We start from the raw sequence: 17106 nt of genomic DNA, 5'->3' as shown, positions 1-17106 counted from the left end.
TTCGAGACTGCATTAATGGCGTTTTGCGCCATGCAAGGAGTCGGCCATGGACGGACCATGTGGAGGACATACCTGTACTGTTGTGCTGAACTGTATTGTGCATGTTTTGACCTGCTGTACTTAAATAAAGGAGATGTTGTTGTGTGTTTTTTAACTTGTATTTACAGTATACACAAATGTTGCAACTTGTAACACACAGGACCTACTGTACTGTACCTGCACAATTCCCTGAAGGCCGCAAACAGGCACAGTTTTCAAGGTAAGGTTGTTCTGAAAACAGGGCCTGCCTGCTGCCCTCGAGAACTGTCGTGGTGCAATGGTGCAGGCCTGACTGACCGTTTTGCACACCATCCCACTGTACTGTATACTGTACTGTATGTTTCTTTAATAAAGGAAATGTTAATTTTTGTCACAGGTACAGTAAGACCATACTGTTGTGCTGAACTGTATTATACATTTTTTAACTTGCTGTACTTAAATAAAGAAGATGTTGTGTGTTTTTAAACTTGTATTTGTACTGGTGCAGATTGTTTTGCAGACCATCCCACTGTATACAGTATGTTTTGACTTTAATAAAGGAGATGTTGGGTTTTGTATAATTTATGAATAAAGAATTTGTTTTTAAAGCATGTGACTGTAAACCATACTGACTGACTGTAAATGTTTTAACTTTATATACATAAATAAATGTTTTCACTACTGTAGCAGTAAACCATACACCTGTTGATGTTTTGAATTGCTGTGCACTTAAAATGTTTCCACATTGTACAGTATTTGTAAATAAATGTTTTTGTACTTACAGTACTCCACCAATAAAAGAACATGTTTGTTTGTTTCACATTGTTCCATTGGCTCCATTGTAACAAAACACAGTGTTTCTAGAATGTCGGGGCATACTGGACTGCACTGTATACTGTAGGCATGCACAGTATAAGAGTATAAAAAAAATAGAAGACGCATACTGTACTGTTCTGTATGAACTGTCAGTGTAATACATGTAGAATAAATACTAACAAATCTACGTAAATACCAGCACTCACTGTCTAATAGCTAAATGATGAAAACAGTTGTAATGCAGAATAAATATTTAATAATAAAACTAACCAGAAATAATTCAAATGTGTTTGCAGAAACCAGTATCATAAATGGGCATGTCACAAAGTGAAGGTGGGGGGGGGGGGGGGAAGGAAAAGCGGAAAAAACATAAAACACAAGCAATATACACAAAAAACAGAGAACAGAAAGTATGCTAGGGGGGCGACGTTTCGAGGGACTACCTCTTCATCTGGCCCATTCCCCCTGGTCCAAAAGGACCCAGAGGTACTTCCCTAAGCCTCCCTTCCCCTTTAACTGGTCAAATCAGACACCCCTGAAAATAGATAGCAAACATACAGTGTAGGCTAATTCAGCTAAACAGCTAATAGCAGGGCAGCAAGAATCCACTCAAGTCAATGCCAGTAGTTCAAGTACCACAAGAAACTGTGGGCAATGGTACAGTAAAGGCTGAACACAGCTTGCAAGAAAGCAGCTTGCAAAGAAGCACCAGGAGTCCTCAACAGTCAATGAAAGGTTAATGGGAAAAGCAAATGAAGACAGTAATCACACCCTCAGTGGCTCTGCTCCTTCTGCTCGTGTGGAGTGCTGAGGAGTGAGATAGCAGTCTCAGCTGTTATATGTAGTAGCTCTGGCTGCCGCTCCGTAGTGTCCTGTGAATGACGTCACGCGATTCTCCTCTTGCAGGCTAGCATCTGTCAACGTGGTATTTCCTAACTGCGCATGCGTCAACTGTCCTCCCCCTCTGATCGTGAGGGGACATCACTGCGTATGTGCAAGTAATCTCGATCTGCCTCTGACTCCAGTAAACAGCACAGTCTCACAGTAATGCAGGAGAAAGTGAAGATAGCACTCCTGGTGGTCAGTACAGCAGCTCCACCTTGTGATGCTTGATGCTCTCGCAGTCACTTGTAGGAAAAACATAAAAGGGATGTAGAGCACAATAAGATTAGTACTGATTCAATACTTGGACTCAATATATGACCCTGTCTAAATGAAAGATACCAGATAGCCCCCTTCACTAAGAGACCCAGTGAAATAGATAAAATCAATGCAATATAAAAATCTGAATAAACCTTAATAGATAAACCATAGAAGAAAAGACCGAATAAGTCGCTGAAAGAGAAGAGATCAGAGACTTACCCACAGTTAAGGGACTGGACAGAGGTAGGTAGAAATGACCAAGGTGTCAGGATAGATCACTCACAAGCCAAAATCAAGACGCGACCGAACCCACACTCCATGATCTATAGAGCAATTAGACCCGTAGTGTGCTGTCGGTCCAGGTCTGGTGGGGAGGATGTCATGCAGAACCTGAGCGGATAAATCGGAGGGACACTATAGGCACTACACAGTGTGTAATGATCCATACCGATCAGAAATAACAACTAAGGGTCCATTTCTTTATTTTACCCTCAGCACTCGTTTACTGAAAATTCCCCTGCTTCAGCACAGTCTTGCATCAATTTTTACACTTTTCTGCATATTCTCCATTCACAGCTGGTAGTCCTATGCGGTGCGGCAGCCTTTACTTGCAGAATCAGTACCGCTCGTGGGTCACCATCTGTATTCACTGCTTCAGCGAAACATTTGAAAACAACAAACGCCTATCCCTTTTAAGGGCTAACTTACTTCTTCAACCCTGACTACGGCTGGAAGGCAAAACCCCTATTTCAATGACCATATTACACTTTATTGTGATAGGCAAATAAGGTTTACCTGCTTCAGCAGTCTCTCTCTCCTCTTGGGATTGGGGAAAAGAGTCCATCTGTGCAGTGTAGATTTCCTGCCTGGATGTGTATCCTTTTAATTCTCGTCTCTGGTACATGAGTCCTTTGTTTATGTTGCTCAGGCTGTTTGTAGGCAAAAAGCACAAAAAAAATTCACAGGCAATCTCCGTGACCCCTTTTAACTTCAAGGGCCACCTCTCATCCCACTTCTGACGACCATATATAAGAGGACATGTGCAGAGGTATGCAATGGAGACTGTTTTAAGGTGAAATTAAATAAGGCTTTTATTGCGCCTGTTTCAAACGTATGCAAATAAGGGGTCAAACAAAGCTTATGTTCCACTTGGGAGTATTTCTAGATAAACCTATGCAGTCAAAAACTCCCTTTAGATTAGCATGTCTCCCAGCCCCAAACATATATCTCGACATGTGCAGATATACAAAAAGTCTTATAAAGTAAAGTCTTATCTGTTTCTTGTAGGGGAAGGCTTCTTTGTTCTCCAGGTTTTAGAAGCCCTTTCCCCTGTGTCTTGCTGGCAGCATACAGTCTCTGGCAGGCTCAAGACGTCTGTTCCTATGGTCAGACCCACAACTTGTGAGACTCAGTAAAAAATCGCACTTCCTGTCTCAAAGGCAGGCTTTTCTAACAAACCTAATCAGCCAGGTGGTGTTGGTTAATTGACTACCAGCAGTTAACCACCACATTGCTGGATTAGAGGCACATTTTCTAAACAGGGATAGATCCCCTGTTACATATACATTCAAAGATAGTTATACATCCGGTATTGTTTTACGACCAATTACCCCATAAGGGGAGCTTCGAAGAGGAAGGGGGGTGGGGAGGGGGAAGGTAGGATGGGGGGAGGGAAGGGAAGAGGAAAGGGAAGGAAGGAAAGGGGGGAGGGGGGAAATGAGGGGACGGAGGGATCAGGGAGGAAAGGGGAAGGAGGGGTAAACCAAAAGGATATGTTGTATATCAACAGCTTCAGTACAGAGTAGACTTTGTTTTGTTATTATTGATAGACCAGCTATTGCATAAAGGTTTAACAGCTATAACCTCAGTCTAGAAGATTCAGAACAAACTCCAAACAATTCAGAAACAATTAACTTATTAGAGACTTATTTATCACATTTGACTACAATATGAATGGGGGGGGGGGGGCAGATAAGGAGGGTTAAGGGCATGGGGAGGGGGATAGGGCATAGGGGGAAATGGGGAGACAGGGGAGAGAGATTAACTTCATCTAAGAGAAAAATCTTAAACAGTTGAAACCTTTTCAGACTACTACAAAACATTTTTTATGGCACTTCTAAACACTTCAAAGAGTCAGACACTTGAATCAACTTAACAAGGAAACTTATTGTAACCAAGTGCTCACTACAAACAAAGCGTAACCGTGAGGCCGAGGTGGGGATTTGATATTGAACCAACCCACAGCCTCGTGGGCGCGTCTGGAGTGTAGATTGGTCGAGATGACCAGGTCGGGGTAGTAGAGGTCTGGATGGTCAGTAATACTTGCCATGGTCGGTGTTGGAGAGTAGTGGATCATAGTAGGTACTATGCCGAGGTCAGTATTGGAGAGGAGCGGATCGTCGAGGTACTTTGCCGAGGTCGGGGTGGAGAGGCGCGGATCGTCGTAGGTAGCTGAGGACAGGAGAACAGAAAAGCGGAGTCCAGAGGAATAGCTACGGTCAGAAGCAAAGATCAGGAAGCACGACAAGACTGTGGAGGAAAGGCAGCAGGGAACACTTCGCATGTAGGAAGGTTTATGCTCAGCCGATGCATCAGTGGGCTGGCTGAGCATATTAGGGATGCTAAGACCAATGAGGATGAGGCGAGAGGGGGTGCGTTAGGAGTGTTTGCTGTGGTTGGCTGAAGTGGTGCAGGAGACAGGTGTGGGAAGGTTTACTGACTGGGATTTGTGATGCGGTACCTGCGCGATTAGAGCACGTGTCTCACGCATACGTGGCGCTCCGATGACGTCCCATGCGGGCGCAACCCAGAGGCGGGACCAGAGGAGTCTGCATTAATTCTCGCATGTGACGCACGCGCACCCGTAGTCTGGTGGCTCGCAGATGTCCAAGGTGACGTGCCGCAGGAGGCGGGGGAACAGAGCACCCGACAGCGGGCCGAGGTAAGCAGGAAGCACGCCGAGGGTATTGAGACTCACGGATCCTTACACATAAAGGAAACTTATGGGGACCATCTAAATAACGAAACTGGGGCTAATCAATCTAAATTTCTTATCACCCCCTAAGGGGGGGGGGGGCACTTGACCTCCTAGTGTTCTGCTCTCATCCGAGAACCAAGAATCAGGATGACCCGCTCAGTGTTATAATAAGTAAATAATGGGGTTGGGGGAATATCAATAACATCTATTCGGCAGGGTCAATGCGCCCAGAGAACAAGCAGAGATCGCATCTAGCCCAACTCCGCCCCACATCAGACCCATACTCAGAAAATACAGAGAATTCACTTTATAACAGTATCATAATATATTTAAATATTCTAACTCCCCATAAGTTCAACTCCTTTCCGACTGCACAAGGTCGGATTCAGCCTGCTCAATATTTCTTAACAGAACAATAAATGGAATGTACTGATCAAACCTGAATATTCTGCTGAGAGTGAGGCTTCGCATCCGGGTGTCATCCAGGGAACATTCATCCCTGTCCCAGTCCCAAGCCCTGTCCCAGTCCCAAGCCGTACATGCCTTCCAACGGAACAGACCCAATACCCGGGTCTCTCAGCGCCACCCATGGGGAACACAAAATCCACTCGTAGAAGCCCCTCCGGGTCTCAACCACAGAGCCAGCCCCCACCATTTTTTCATCTTGTTAGACATGTCGGGAGGTTTACTGCACCGACACACTTTATTCGAGCAAATACCCAGTATGTACCTGGCAGATACCTGGAATGCGCCGCTCCTCACCTCTGACAAGCCCCGTTGCGTTTGCCTTCCCAGCCTGGGTTCATGCCTGGCTGATGGGCGGCTGATCTGTTAAATGATAATGATTAGGATTTAATAGGCTGAAATGCTTCGCGTGTCTACCAGATGGCATAAATTCATGAATTGTAATGCAGTATATATATATATACTGTGCAGTATTGCAGCCAGCGGGAATAAAATGCTTCAATCCCTGCCTGGAAAATACCTCAATGCACTCGGGCAGAAAACAGTCACAAACCTCAATACACCCGGGTATACCCGAATTCGTGGGACTAGCCGAGCTCGAATAAAGTGTGTCGCCAGTGTAACTGCGTGGTCCGTTTGTGTAACGTGAGAAAGCTTCTCTCGTTACATCCGGTATCCGTAAGAGTCACCGGATGCCTCGTTCCGGGTCAAGCCTTGTCTTTTGACGAACTTATGGACTGAGTACAGGCTCACGAGACCATGCTGTTGGGTTGGGATTTGAACACGGCCAAGAAACCGGGGGTTCCCCCCCAAGGAAGCAAAGAAAGGAGAGGTGAGAGTGAGGCCAGCTGGGGAAGTGAGTCAAGAAAAGGAGGAGCCTGATGAACATGAGGTTGACCATGGAGGCTCCACTTCGGGAAGATATTACCCTGCTTTCAGGAACAATTCCATAAGGAGGAATATCCAGTGCTACGGCTGTGGCAAGATGGGGAATATCTCTTCCTACTGTCCTGTAAAACGGAAGATTGCGTCCAGGCCTGCAAAATCCATGCTGTGCACCACCCAGACCACTGAAACCGCCCTTGTGTCCGATGAGGGTATGGCTCTGGAGGCTAATGAAGTGCCGGCCACACCCCAGATGAGCAGCCGCATCGGGCCGCTGGCTATCGTCAAGGTCATTATCGAGGGTATCTATGCGTCTGCTCTACTGGATACTGGTTCTCAAGTAACCATTGTATATCGACCCTTCTATGATCAGCACCTTCACCGGTTACTCCTATTGTCCGCAGACTCCATGAGATTAAGGGGACTGAGCCATGAATACTACCCTATCGATGGAGTGGTGAGAGTACATTTGGACATTCCACAGTTGAATACCGGCAAGGATCATCCCATTGAAGTGGAAGCGTTAGTGTGCCCTGAACCCCAAGACCATCCTAGTGCCCCTATAATCATGGGGTCCAATACTTACAAAGTACAAGCCGTGATCCGTATGTACTTGCAGCAGGCGGGTGAACTACCGTTCATGGCTCTAGCAGCGTACCCTGCGTTACAAGAGGCATGCTATAGGATAGCTGCCGAAGAAGAGCATGGGGTTTTGTACAACATTGAGCATGGATTGAGTGAGATTCCCCCAGGGGGAACAAGGATGATGACAGCAGCTTGTTGCTACCCAGAAAGACGCAAGGAGGATCGACTATTCTCATTGGACAGTACTGCCGACGATGACCAGCAGTGTGGATACAAGTTGTTGGCCTCAGTGCGAGAGTGGCCGTTTAGAATTCTGAATAGAGTATGGGTCTATGTGAGGAACCTTTCTCCCTATCCCATGCCCATTGATCATGGGCAGCAGCTGGGCCGAATATATCCTGTTACTCCAGAAGGGAAGACGGAAGTTAGGTTGCCGGCCGTTACCGCCGCGACCGCTGCTCCTAAATTGGCGTTTGATTTAGAAGATTTCCCCTTGACGGCTAATTGGAAAAAAAGGTTACAGACAAAGCTGGAAAATGGAGTATTCTCCATCGGGCATATGGATGTGGGGTGCAGCCGCAGTGCCCAGCATACCATCCGGCTTAGCGATACGATGCCCTTCCGAGAACGATCTCGTCGTATCGCTCCGAGGGATGTGGACGATGTGAGGAAACTGCTAACCGAAATGGAGGAGGCTGGTATTGTTCGGGGAACACGTAGTCCTTATGCCTCGCCCATCATAGTGGTGCGTAAGAAGAACGGGACGGTATGCCTATGTGTGGACTATAGAACCTTGAATAACCGTACTGTACCCGATCACTACACCCTTCTGCGAATTGAAGACCTCCTGAATGCCCTATCCAGGAATAAGTGGTTTAGTGTGCTGGATCTAAGGTCAGGATACTACCAGGTGCCGATGAACTCTGAAGATCAAGAGAAGACAGCTTTCATTTGTCCCTTAGGGTTTTATCAATTCACGCGTATGCCTCAAGGGATATGTGGCGCTCCAGCCACCTTCCAGCGTCTGATGGAAAAGACCATTGGAGATAATAATCTCCGGGAATGCTTAGTGTACCTGGACGATATCATAGTGTTCGGGAAAACGTTGGAGGAACATGAGGAACGGCTGTTGAAAGTGCTGGATCGACTCAGTACCGAAGGGCTTAAGCTGTCCATGGATAAGTGTCGGTTCTGCCGCACCTCAGTGACTTATGTGGGTCATATTGTGTCGGCTGAAGGAATAGCTACCGACCCTGAGAAGACAGAAGCCGTGGTGAACTGGCCGCAGCCCAATAACATTCAAGAATTACGGTCATTTCTGGGGTTTTGCGGGTATTACCAAAGATTTGTGGAAGGCAATTCCGGAAAAGCGAAGATTCTCAACAACCTCCTCAAAATCTACCCCGAAGACACGGGATGGAAGGCACAAGCACCATTTGGGGACAAGTGGACCACTGCATGTGAGCAGGCATTCCTAGGGCTTAAGACGAACCTAACACAGGCTCCAGTATTGGCGTATGCGGATCCTGATCGAGCGTATATGTTCTGCATGTGGATGCTAGTTTCAACGGGTTGGGAGCGGTGTTACACCAGAAACATGATACTGGACTTTGACCGGTGGCGTATGCCAGTCGAAGAATGACCTCTAGTGAACAAAACTATCCGGTACACAAATTGGAGTTCCTACCCCTCATCTGGGCTATAGTGGACAAGCTGCATGACTACTTGTATGGCGTTCATTTTGAGGTCCGGACTGATAATAATCCTATGACATACATCAACACTTCTGCTAAGCTCGATGCTACCGGCCACCGTTGGTTAGCGGCACTGTCAAACTATCAATTCAACCTTAAATATAAGCCCGGGCCTACGAACATTGGTGCGGACGCTCTGTCGCGGAGACCAGGGCTTGACCCTACTTCAGATGAGGAAGTTTGGGAAGAAATTCCGGGACCCGGCATACGGGCTTTGTGTTCTATAGAAGCAGTGGTAGATGATCGAGTAGCCTTTTCTGAATTAAGGATAGCGGATTTATTAGGATGTCAACCGAAATCGTTCCCGAGGGCGTACCGCCATCCAGAAGGAATGAATGTCACTTCGGATACGATTATTGCCTGGAAAGATTTGGTGCAATATCAAATTCATGATCCCGTGGTAGGAATAGTTCGCCAAGCGCTGCAACAAAATAATCCTTCCATAATTAACTGAGCCCCTAAAGAAATGATAGCTCTACTAATGAAGGAAATGGGAAAATTTGAACTGGAAAACTGTCTATTGTATAGGATAGTGCCGTATCACAACCATCCTGATAGGCGGCAGTTATTTCTACCCACTATTCTGCAACCCATGGCCCTACGGGCGTTACATGATGATCACGGTCATCTTGGTATTGACAAAACTTTCGGGCTACTGCGTTATCGATTCTATTGGCCCAAAATGAGAGAATCCATGGAGATACATTGTAGGAGGTGTACTCGCTGTATACAAAGGAAAACACTACCCACTTGGGCGGCACCCATGGCCCATCTGAAAAGCTCCAGACCCATGGATCTGGTGTGCATGGATTTCCTTTGCATCGAACCTGACACCAGGGGTATCGGAAATGTACTGGTGATCACAGATCACTATACCAGATATGCTCAAGCCTTTCCTACCAAAGATCGACAGGCTGTGACGGTGGCTAAAGTCTTATGGGAGAAGTACTTCCTTCATTATGGACTGCCAAATTGATTGCATTCAGATCAAGGTCGGGATTTTGAAAGTAATCTTATACGAGAATTGCTTAAGTTACTGAGTATCACCAAGTCCCGAACTACACCGTACCCCCTGGAAGGGGACGCTATGCCTGAACGTTTCAATCGAACGTTACTCGACATGCTGGGTACTCTGAAAGGCTCACAGAAGACTGAATGGAGTAAGCATGTAGAGACTTTAGTGCATGCTTATAATTGTACTCACCATGAATCCACGGGGTACACGCCTTACTTCCTAATGTTTGGACGAGAAGCTCGGCTACCAGTGGATGTACAGTACGTGGATATCTATCGATGGGGTATCCAACAGGACGCATTTCCAGTATGTGCAAAGGTTACAGGACAGCTTGCAGCAAGCATATAAATTGGCAGAGAAAGCAGTTAAATGCGAGTAATAAGATGCTACGATCATAAAGTGCGCCATAAGGAAATTCGTCCAGGGGATGCTGTCCTCCTTTGCAATCTGGGTGTCCCCGGAAAGCACAAATTGGCCGACAGTTGGAGAGATGGTGTATATGAAGTAGAGTCGCAGATGCCTGGCCTCCCGGTATACCGTATCAAAGACTCAGAAGGCCGGGTAAAGGTATGGCATAGAAATCATCTCCTTCCCATACCTCAAGTAGGAGATAAAGAGTTGGAAGTGCCCACTGCTTCACTAGATGGAGAGTCAGATGTTACAGAGGATGGTCCAGAGACTGTAGTTAATACCACCTCTGAGGATCATATGGAGGGAAACTCTCAAAGGGGCCTTCCGACCGCTAGTGCATCTCCCGAAGGAGCTACGGGTAAAGGGCCCCTTGGTCCAATGCCAAATAAGCTGACTCAAATGAGCCAACGTTAGACCCACAGAGCCCATGCTTTGTGCCTCAAAGAGACTGTGTCGAAACATTGAGCCCCTCAAGGGAAGAGACTTGAGTTGCCAAGTGAGATTTGTTACTTTTCCAGAGGGAGTAACAGAAGAGCACCTGCATAGAAGCCAAAGAGCTGGTCAACCTCCCATGAGGATGACTTACGATCAATTCGGGGCACCCCATTATGAGGCTCTGCAGTGGGCTCGCAATAGAGTGAGATCTGTGATTGGAATGTTCAATGAAATGTATAATCTCATGTAGAGTATACAGTGATACGTTGTAATTTTGATATATGCATTTTTATTGTGCAATATGTGTATTGTTTACGTTCCCAAATGGGGACGTTGGATTCCACCAGGGGGAGAATGTAGGGGTGTTCTGGTTTCCCCTCTGTACCTCCGCTGCAGGGCGCAATCACGGGGGTGCTGTGAGGGAGTGTCCGGAGGTTCTGCGGCGGCCCGATAGCACAGGGTGCCGCCATGTTGTAATGGGCATTGCGCAATACTCATGTGCGACCGGAGGCACGGAGAGAGTTTGCGCATGCGCAGTGTAAGCACGCGAACGGCTGGCCAATAACCAGAAGGCTTTGAAGTAAAACTACAATTCCCATGAGCCTCAGCAGAGCCACATGACACCAGGGAATGAATAGGTGTTAAGGGATTGATGGCAGGCAGGAAAGGGAAGCGTGGGAGAGAGAACACACTAGCAGAGGGCACCGGAGGAGCAAGGGGAGAGGTTGTGTGTGTGCAGGGGTTCAGTGACCCACCTGCATAGGCCAGATTTCCCCTCAGGACCCAGTGCAGATCCTGAGTCACCATTAGCTTGTGGTGCTGCAGGGAAAGCTCTAGAGAGAGCGACATTCTATTCCCTTACTGTATTAGCAGGCAGTGACACAGTGTTCTTCCTGAACTGCGGTGTGCGATCAGTGGTTTGGGCTCAAGCTGCTGGACATTTCCAAACTCATGAGAGACTACGCTGGATCGGCGGATCCTTTTCGAAGTCTGTTACCGGCTGCTGGAGTAGCCGGAAGGTATTTAATAAGTGCACCAACACCGGTACCTTCAGGCGCTGATCCCGCCTGGGGGGGGGGGTTCTTTGGGGACACTGGGTTGAGTGACCAAGGGACTGAGTCTATACATTGGACACGGTGTGGGGTGCACGCGGTGGTGGGAAGTGACATTACTCAATGTGGAGAGTGGCCAGACCACTGGTGTATAATTACTGAATATCCGCTATTCATGTACTGTGACCATATGTGTTATATTCCTAATAGGTGTAAGCTAAGGTTTTGCAATTACTTATTAGTAAAAGGTTACAACGTTGTGGCTTGTTATCATTATTCTTACCTAGGGGAAATCTCACTTATTGGGGATCCTGGGTAAGTGGAGGCACTGCCAAGAACATATTGTTACCCCAGGCTCCCAATTAGCGGAGCCAGCAGATACATACAGCACTAGTAGTCTCTCTATATCAGCAGGAAAGAGGGCTACACTTGATAAATAGCATCTAGCATTAATGCATTCTAATATCCCAAATTGAAAAAAGAAAAGGACAATAAACACTCAAATGTAATATAGCATAACATATTAGTAATCCAATGAAAGGTGTATACTATGTCTTAATGCCATACCCATTATAGGGATTCCCAAAAATATTGTAAGTCCCATTACAAGGGAATTAAAGACCTATGCACTAAGCAGTGATAAGTCGTTTTAAGAGCGCAAAGTGCTTTTAGAACGTGAAGTTCCGCCGAGCGCTATGCACTAAGCCGCGCAAACAGGCACTTTGCGCTCTAAAACAGGCTTTTGCTTTGAATTTTTTCAAAGTCCAACTTTTATCGTACGATCAGCTGTTTGCGCTGAATCCTGCCCTTCTGCTGGATTCACTAAGCAACGCAAACTGATCGTATGTTAAAGTTGCGCTGAAGGCAGGTGATAAAAGAAGCTGGACTTAGAAAAAATTCTTTGTTCACCTTTTTGCAGGCGCAAAACCAATACAACAGGCCGGCGGGTGTCCCCGGCTGACCCCGCAGGGGTCCCCGAGGGAGGCCGGGGGTCGCGCGGGTGTCCCCGGCTGACCCCGCGGCAGTCTCGGGGTCCCCGCGGCCGTCCAAGGGTACCCGCGGGCCTGCGGTACCAATGTTGTGCCAACAAAAATAGTAAACAATATTTCTAACTAAATACACCCCCCTAACACATACAGTACATTAATGTGCAAAATTACTATTATCCAAATATGGATAATAATGCATTTGCCCATTAAATTTACATTAATACAATAAATACATTACATACATGTTGTACTCACCCTTGTTCGGCACCCACGATGAAGGCCAGCCGCATCTTCCTCCTCATCCATACACTGGGGTGCTGAAAAATATACAAAATAAGAACAAGTGCCAAACTAGTGTCCCCTAACCCCTTAATGACCTTAGCGGTTATTAACCGCTGCAGTCATTAAGGGATTAAGCCATCCTGACCCGATACCCACCCTTCACCCATTTATTTGTACAGTGGCTTCATCATGTATATATATATAATAATACATATATATACAGAAAAACAAAAAGTAGCACCAACTAGTAGATAAATATATATCAAATGATATTGATAATGGTTAAATAATCCTGAGAGGTAAAAATAATAACCTTAATAATATATAAACAAAAATCAATAAATACTAAATGCAAACATATGAATACATAAAATAATAAAAATACAAATAAAAAAGTCCAATGTCCAAACCACACAAAAAGTTCTGTCAGGTAGCACCAGAACAATGCACAGAGTCCAGGGGCCCACGGCAGCTCTCACATGGAATAACCAGTTCCATAGCAAAATCTATGAGAAAAACAAAACAGAGAGCGCACGCCCCATAGTGTAACACTGTAACATTTAATGTGGGGAAGGGGTGGATGGGGGGATTAAAAACACTCACAATAGACAAATAAAATATAAGCAGTATGTGATATATAATCACCACCAAGGCGCGTCCAAAACCACAGCAGAGAGTCCAAAGCAGGCTGGAGTTGATCTCACGAACAGCGCAGTCCCTCCGGTTCACTCGGTTCACTCGAAATCATCCAGGTAGTTCTGGCATCAGAGTATGGCCTTCAAATCACTACATGTGCTCCCCGGCCGTAAAGGATGCACACAACGTGATGACGTAATGTCGTAAAATACGTCCCTGACGCGTTTCGTCGCAACAAATGCAACTTTATCAAAGGGAATGTCCCTGAACAAGGATAGCAGTGTTTAAGGAACTGGAAGGTCCTTAATACGATTGGTGGGAGTACTAAGTGTTAGTCCCTCCCCTATAGATGAGCTATGACTTAATAATAAGTATATAATTTGTCTATAACCACCCAGATAAGCTGTTATTAGTGATTACCATCTATATAAATCTGATGATAGTTGTACATTCATGTAATTAATTAATTAAAACGGACTCTCCAGTAGAAACACAATGCTAACAATGTAAAGCATAGGAACTAAGTATATACTGCTTCAATAGACAGACATACAAATTTAAATACAAAAAGAAAATTAAAATTGCATAACAATATTAAAAACAATATACCTCATGTGTTACACTCAGTCATACAAATTACATATATATCAAAAATTTAATTTACTTAACTAAATACTGAATACTACAATTCATAAATAAACTTATGTGTAAAACACATAAATGATGTATAATCCATTTGAATGATATATAATCCACAAACAGTAATTTTATATATTTAATTATATAGGACCAATAGCATATTAATGGGCTCATTATTAGTAAACACAAACAATAGCTCCTACATATAATAAAAATATATAAAATTATAAAATTATCATTAAAATGTTCACATAAATCAATTGAATTGATATAATTCTGAAAAGGAAGGAAAGGATTAAAGGTATCACATATTGGATTTGGAGGTGAAAGCCAGGATTATGGGAGAAAATAATGGGGAGGAGGAGGGGGGGGAGGGTGGGGGGTGGGGGGGATTGGGGAAAGGAAAAGAGGGGGGGGAGGGAAGGGGGGGAAGGGAGGGAATAGAGTTCCCACGCTCTGATTGGCTCAAGTACCATGTGAGGCGGGCCATCTTTCTTTTCATGACGTCATCTTGAAGGCAATTGAAGCACAGCCAATTCTGATTGGCTGTGCTGACATTGCCTTTAAATGACGTCATCATTTTTTTTGTCAGCCAAAACACATGGTTTTCACGGCCCAATCAGGTCCGTGAGAACCATACTGTATGACAAAAATGTGACGTCATAGGCCTTTAAAAGCCTATGTCGTCTCATTTTCAGGCTTGACGCCGAGGAGGAAGGATCTCCTCTGAAGAAAGAAGACCAGGGCGTGGCGGATGAAGATAAGAAGACCCTGGAAGAAGAAAGAAGACCACAGAAGAAGACAGGAGAAGACCCCACGATGGATTACAAATAGAAAAAAGAAGATAAAGACACTTATGGATTGTAATGGATTTTTTATTTTATGTTTACCTGCTTCCTGTTGTTGGATTAGCTGCTCCAGTGGTTCCTGTTCCCCTTGATTACTGTGACTGGTTCATCTAATGGTAAGTAAAAAAAGAAAATGTATTTTAATTGTATTTTACAGGTTTTTTGGACTTTTTTCCCTGACGTCCATTTTTTTTAATGTCCATTTATTTGTCCTGAATATATGTATGTCACTATGGGTATACATACGTACAGGACAAATCAGTGGTTGTATTGTATGTTCATTTTTAATGTGATTAAATTGTTTTTAATGCTCTTTTATTGCACCTGTATTTATGTCTGTAAAATATAGATGGACATACATACAGGTATAATAAAAACGTGTTGGCTTGCCTTATTTGGATGTTTTTTTGAATGGTAATTTGCTGCTTTGTGTAAAAATGTGTTGCTAATGTACATTTAATGTTTGCAAATGTTTAGTTAAAGGCTGATTTCTATAGATTATTTTATTGTCTTTTTTGTTGGCATATAGATGTTGTTTGATGGTTACTTTGTCAGATTAATTTACACAATGGTTTGATTGTAGGATTTGAAGTGTGTAATTGAATTGGAATGTAATTGATTGGTGATTGGATTAATTGATGGTAAATTATTTGTGTTGATGCTTTGTTTTTCTTTAATGATTGTATCTGTATCTTGCTTGGATTAGTGTTTTTGATGGGGAGCATTGTTTAACATAGCCCTTTTTCTTTTCTTTTTTTTTTTTTTTTTGTCACAGAAATTTTATTTGTGATGGTGATGTTTTTGTTTCAATTTTTTTTATTAGGCAGTAATAATAGTCAACAAATTTTCTAGAACAGTTCATTTGTGGCCTAATACAGTTTTTAACATATGAAAGAAAAAGTCTCCACGTCCCCCTGTTCCTCCAGGGTCAATCGGGGTAACGTGAGGGTTGAAGCAGAAAAAGGGAAGAGAAGGAGGGAAAGAGAGAGAGAGGAGGAAGGGGGGGGAGTGGGTGCTCCACCCCTCTGCCCTGGTCAGCTCAAGCAGTTTCCATCTCCCATTGGAACTCCTACGTCTATTCTCATGTAATAGTTCTGTGGGTCTGGGCCATTCGTGTGTACCACGGATCTCAATTATTATAGAAGGCGGTAGTGGACTGTTTCAGAAATGCTGACAGTCTCTCCATTTCTTTTACTTCATTGATTCTATTTATCACTGTCTGTCTGGAGGGGGGGGACACCTTCTTCCAGGCGGCTGCCACCGCCCATCTAGCCGCCGTGAGAATTAAGGAGATCAATTTGCCTGTTGGTCGGTCCAGTGTCTCTAGGGGCCTGGCCAATAGGTAGGTCAGCGGTTCAATAGGGATTGTGAGGTCTGTGACCTCTTTTATAAGATTGTGTATAATTTCCCAGTATTTTTGAATTTCTGGACATGACCACCAGATGTGGGCCATGTCCCCCTTTTGACCGCAGCCTCTCCAACACAGGTCGGAGGCCCGGGGGTAGATTTGGTTAATTTTGGCTGGAGTAAGATACCAGCGAAACAGGATTTTATAAATATTCTCTTTTATTGTGGTGCATATGGAAGTTCCTGAAGCTGTTTCCCAAATACTTTCCCAATCCTCTTGGTCTATAACAATGTCCAATTCTGCTGCCCAATGCAAGGCCGTGTAAGTTACACATTTTTATTTTACCTTCTCAACAACACAAAAATAAAACCCATGTGTGTTTATCCTTCCAATTAGACATTAGTCACCTGAGCTACCACACTCGCTCAGGATATAACTGCTTTATTTTAAGAGCAATTACTAGATCTACAACACTGCCTGTTTCAAACTATTGTGCTCCCCCATCCTTTTTGTATTCATTGCCTATAAGGGTCCTGGATAGATCCTGCTGGGGTTCCGAGTCACAAGAGGACATCACTTGAAAACCACTTACAGGCAATATCACACCACTCTTTTTACACTTCCGCACATCAGATAAGCCATACAGAGATAGCGCCCGGGTACCTCCCCAAACAACTCACTCAGTATCCACACTACCTGTAGGCAGCTCTTCTCACCCTTTAAGAACTGGTCCCTAAAAATATGGAATCAGATTCTAACACCACAGATCCAGATCTAGAAATTACATTTATAGAAGTGGATACCACAG

General features: G+C 44.6%; 1 long non-coding RNA gene across 1 annotated transcript; it reads right to left on the bottom strand.

Moving 5' to 3' along the window:
* Window positions 1-1166: 1166 nt before the first annotated feature.
* On the bottom strand, window positions 1167-3330 carry LOC142466980 (uncharacterized). The gene is made up of 3 exons (XR_012788291.1): window positions 2773-3330; window positions 2197-2300; window positions 1167-1961 (listed from the first exon to the last, which is right to left on the bottom strand). It is a non-coding gene; the product is annotated as an uncharacterized LOC142466980 (long non-coding RNA).
* Between the last annotated feature and the right edge of the window lie 13776 nt (window positions 3331-17106).

This window comes from Ascaphus truei, chromosome 15 (assembly GCF_040206685.1).
Source record: "Ascaphus truei isolate aAscTru1 chromosome 15, aAscTru1.hap1, whole genome shotgun sequence".
In the NCBI taxonomy this organism is placed as follows: Eukaryota; Metazoa; Chordata; class Amphibia; order Anura; family Ascaphidae; genus Ascaphus; species Ascaphus truei.
Note: the sequence above shows the minus strand (reverse complement) of the source record. Positions and strands in the feature narration are given on the sequence as shown.